Genomic DNA, 5,060 nt, shown 5'->3' with positions numbered 1-5,060 from the left:
AGGACCACGTGGTCTCCTGCATCTGTTGCCCGCAGGATGTCATTATATATATATATATATATATATATAAAAAACGTAGGTTAGCCAACACAGCTAGCATGCAGCTGTAAGAAAAGCTGAACTTCAAAATATCCTGAAAAACTGAAAAAGGCCTCAACTAGCCCATGCAGCTAGCAAGTAGCTGAAATATTAGTTAAACTCCAAAATAACCTAAGAAATCTTAGTAAATGTCAAAATAGTCCAAAAAGCTAGAAGAATGCTAATTTTTAAACCTTTATAACAGTAACTTTATAATATGTTGTATGTCTTTGTTGGACAAAAAAATTTAACTTTAAAATGAATGATAAATGCCTCAATTTTTCAAATTAAACTTATTATTTGTATTTTGTATATTTAAGTTTTTAAATTAATTTTCCTAAAAAAACTAAATACTATTAATCTTTTTTTGTCAATTTCTCATTAATATCATATAATATTTCAGCTTTTTTTTTAACTTTTTCGTTATTACTAAACTTGTATTTTTTAAATTGCCATAAAAACAATCCTTTGACAACATTTATCTTTAATATTTTGCATATTTTGCACAAACAAAAAACTAAATTGATTCAAATCAAGGAGTTAAAAGAATTAACCCATGTATTTAAAGTATGAAGCTACACACTTTGCTACTTGGGGAAAGAAAATCTGATCAGAACCTGAATGCAAAAACTATGTAAAACAGTAAAATGAAGTAACTAAGTAGAGGTGAGATTATACGAGTTTGCTTCTTCCTTTTCAAGCAATCAATTAAACTCTGCTCTGCTTTAGTTAATAATTACCATATAAAATGAATCAATTGTGACGGAAGTGTGTTTTTGTTTTTTAATTCTCTAATCAATGCATTCCATTATTTCTGTAATTGTTATTTTTTTCCCTGTATTGTCCACAGTCTATGCTTGACATAAAGAAGATTAATAAATCAATCGATAAATGGTAGATGAATAAACATCTTTTTTAAATGCCTTACTTATACAATATCTCTCCAAAAGTGTCATTTAAGTCATTCCTTTCTGAGATTTTAAAGTTTATTTTGTATTTTATTTGTTTATATGTCACATGAGTTGATTTTCTCTATAAGTTTAATAAAAGATAAATATTTCCTCAATATTTAAAGTGTATTTTTGACAGCTAAACTAAGCTTTAAAATGGAATAAGTGATGTGTTTCAGTTTGTGAGATGATCCAGTGAACAAACCTTTTTGGAGAATTTGGGAGCATCCTCTACGAAGAGGCGCTCTCTGGGCTCAAACGTTCTTAAACTGGCTCTGACCTAAAAACAAAGGGACAGAAGCATGAAAGGCCTCTCAGAAATCCTGGCGTTTGTGCGAATCTTCACTGCAGGCTGAACTCTTACTTACGGGGTTAAAAATAACCTCCATCTCCAGAGTGATGCTCCCCTTCAACAGCCTCCCCAGGTCGGGTTTCCTCAGCGGGTAGGTGATCTGCTGTCTGTTGCGGATCTGCGGGACGGAGAGGGCATCAGGTGCTGAACTCGGCCATGAACCTGACCGTCAGTCACCCCGAATTATGTCTTAACAAGTCCTCAACCCGCTGAAGTGTTAGCGCCCTCTTCACTTTCATTTAGGAGCAGAGTGTAAACAGATTGGCTGATGCTGCGCGTTGGGAAGGCGGCGCCGTACCGAGAGCAGGGGAATGGCGACTCTCCCTAGAAAGTCTGGCGCCTTGTCTCCGTCCTCATCAAAGACGGTCAGCACCAGGACGTCGTGAATGTCTTTGACAGGGCTGTAGGGACAGCGGGGGAGGACAGCAGACCCCCACAAAGCATCTGTTCAGTCACAGCGTCGCGTTAAAACTTTCACACAATCGGGAGGAAACATCAGCAAACCAACAATGTCAGGACGGTGTTCCACTCCGGGTGCAGGTTCTTGTAGACCGTGTGGGTCTGCAGGCGGTCGCTGCCCAGCTGCAGCACGCAGTACGGGTCGCTTTTACCTGCGGGGAACGCAAACGGTTAAGATCCGGCGTCTGACCGAAAAAGGAAAATCCTGATGTTTGAGTTACCGTTCAGATCAGCGGAGATCAGATCGTTGGCTCTGAGGATTTTGACCTGAAGGAATCCAACATCTCGCAGGTTATTCAGGGACCGCTTCAGGTTCTGAGGAGACAGAACAGGGCTGGTATCGGTTAGAATCTCCAGAAACAAATTGATTCGATTCACAAGAGCCTCGATTCCAATTTGCTCTGAATCAATTATCTATTGAGCTTAAATTGATTCAAATTGATTAATTGATTTTTTTAACAGAACATGCTCCCATTTAACCCTTTAACACCAGGGAGATATCCGGCGACAGCAAAGTAACACACGTTCTTCAAACTACACAATTAATGCAATTCCAACAGATTTAGAAGCTGAGAAAACTGAATTTCAGTGCAAATAATTCAAACGTTTTGTAAGTAGAGCTCAAATTTGCGCAGTGATGGAAGAACATGAGTTTTGAATGCATTTCCATAGACGTTTCATTAGAAATAGTCGCTTAAACGCAAGTTTTTGATGCTGGTGCGATCGTAGCTTCAGAGCTAGCCTTCGGTTAACTGAGGGGTCAGCAACCTTTAACAGTAAAAGAGCCATTTGGTCTCGTTTTCTACTGATCAAAACCTAGAAGGAGCCGTATATTTACCTTTTACCTTTAGTAGAGGTCAAATTAGCGAAAAATCTAGCTCGTTACTTAATTATTAGCTGAACTCCAAATTAGCATAAAATTCCTCAGTAAATTAAATCAACCAAAAATGTTAGCATGTTGCTAAAAGAAAAGCTAAACTCTAAATTAGCATTAAAACTCCAATAGATAACAAATTAGCCAAAAATGTTAGCATATATTGCTAAAATATTAGCTAAACTCCAAATTAGCATAAAAACTCAGAGGCCAAATTAGCCAAAAAAGCTAGCTTGTTGTTTATTAGCTGAACTCCAAAAAATTCTTAGTAAACTAAATTAGTCAAAAATGTCTAAAAGTCAAAAAATTCTAAATTATCCCCCAAAAAAACTTCGGTAGATAACAAATTAGCTGAAAACATCAGGATTTTTTCTAAAAGATTAGCTAAACTCCAAATTATCCTAAGACCTCCAGTGGACAAAAAAAATAGCAAAGTATGGTAGCATGTTGTTAAAATAGAAGCTAAACTCTACATTTTTTGAAAATTACTATCATTTTATCTTTCTTCAGCCAGAGAGCCACCATGGAGAGATAAAAGAGCCACCCTTTAACCCTTAACACCGGACCTCCAGTGTTTATGTTCTTTGATTCGCTGTAACTTTTCAATTATAAACACGATCATTCCAGTAGATTCTGAAGGAGAAAAGCGGCTCGACGAGCCGCTTTTCTCCTTCAGAATCTACTGGAATGATCATGTTAACGGTTGAATAGTTCCAGTATGTTTAAGATTTTGTGTTGACGCCTCAGGTGTTTGGATAAAAGGTTTTAATGCAACTGCTTCTAACAAACTCATCCAGGTCCAACCGAAGAGTCTCAGAACAACACTCCAAAACAGTAGTTACCCAAATCTCCGAGCAACTTTAAGTACACTTCATCTTATTTTGGTTCCTTCTGGAGAAACATCATCTGAACCTAAACCTCTGAGGCTTTAGTCACATGAAACCAAACGGCGCTGCGGCGGGTTTTGGTTCGTCTCGACCCTTTGGTGGGGGTCATAGAGAGGCGTCTCATCAGTTTCCTCACAGTAAAAACTGAACTTTTAGAACGTTTCTGTTTCAAGAAAAATTTTTATTTTCTGCAGAAGCAGGGAATGCAAAAACGAAAAAATTTATTTAAAAAAGGAACAAATTGCATTTTCTAGTGTTGTAAGATATGAGAAAGAAGACATATTTTTCCAGCAACTTGCTCTATTTTCTATCTAGTTGTCAGTCTCTCTCTGTGTGTGAAGTTCGGTAAGCCGCGTTTCATTTGGCGTGTTTGAGATGACCAAGGCGGACCTGCAGCGCGGTGCATGCTGGTTAGTTTCTGTCGCTGAGGTCAAATGTGTGCCGTCATGAAGTATCGCGAGAAAAGTGCGGGTTCAAGGCGCCTTCCTAGGCCAGCGCAGCCAGAAAACAGGTACTGCGCTGGCTGCAGGCTGCCTTGGTGACTACAAAGCAATGCATTGTGGGAAACGGTGTCCTGACAGTTCTTGTAGTTTGACGTGAAACTGCTGAGGAGTAACTGGCGCTAAATGAACGAAGGTATTGAATCACTTGTGAAAAAATATTATTTCAAATACTCTGTGGTAATGTGTGCTATTGTTTCCTTTAAAATTAACTTTAAATTATTTATTTATTTATTTATTTATTTGGGACAGTGCACATGAAATTCATCCAGTGTTTTTTTTTTATCTGTTTTACTCTGACAGATGTTAAAAATAGTATAAATATATATAATATAAACTTATGGCGGCTCATTCCAAGCTTTGGTGATAAGTGTTCACGACGACCCGTTACCCGCAGCATACCCATAGATAAAAAAAAACATGAACATTTTCACTAACGGCTCACTGAGCGGTCAACCATTTTTGATATTTAACTTCGACTACAGGCGGACAGTAAGAACAGTTGTGGTTTCACATTTCTCTTCTGGATTCATAACTTTTCTGCTTAGATTTTAGACTTTATCATCTATCACTGATGATGATTCTCTTTAAAGCGGCAGATTTAGTCCTTAACTGTTCTTAAAAATTCTGCAAAAAAAGTAAAGATTTACAGCGAGCATTTGATCAGTTTTTTACTCCATCAAAGTCAGACAGCTAATTCTGCGGAGGATTCTTAGGCTTTGATGACCGATTCTCCTAAATGTGAGGATCTCCTGGGATTTGATGAGCAGCAGTTCAGCTGCAGACTGGACACATGTAGTCCTGTCTGATAAACCCAGATTTCCGCTGAGGCTGCAGATGGCGGCTCACAGTTTGGCATCGGCGGCGCGAATCGACCGAGCCAATCTGCCTCGTGTCAACAGACCGGGCGGCGGCTGGTGCTTGTGGGCTGCGTTCGGTTGGCAGACTTTTTTTTATTCA

At 38.5% G+C, this 5,060-nt stretch overlaps 1 pseudogene; it reads right to left on the bottom strand.

Moving 5' to 3' along the window:
* The window catches only part of LOC112140417, a 22,328-nt pseudogene that overhangs the window by 7,370 nt on the left and 9,898 nt on the right, over positions 1-5,060 (bottom strand).

Source organism: Oryzias melastigma, unplaced genomic scaffold (genome assembly GCF_002922805.2).
Source record: "Oryzias melastigma strain HK-1 unplaced genomic scaffold, ASM292280v2 sc00569, whole genome shotgun sequence".
Lineage (NCBI taxonomy): Eukaryota > Metazoa > Chordata > Actinopteri > Beloniformes > Adrianichthyidae > Oryzias > Oryzias melastigma.
This window is presented reverse-complemented; position numbering and strand designations above follow the sequence as displayed.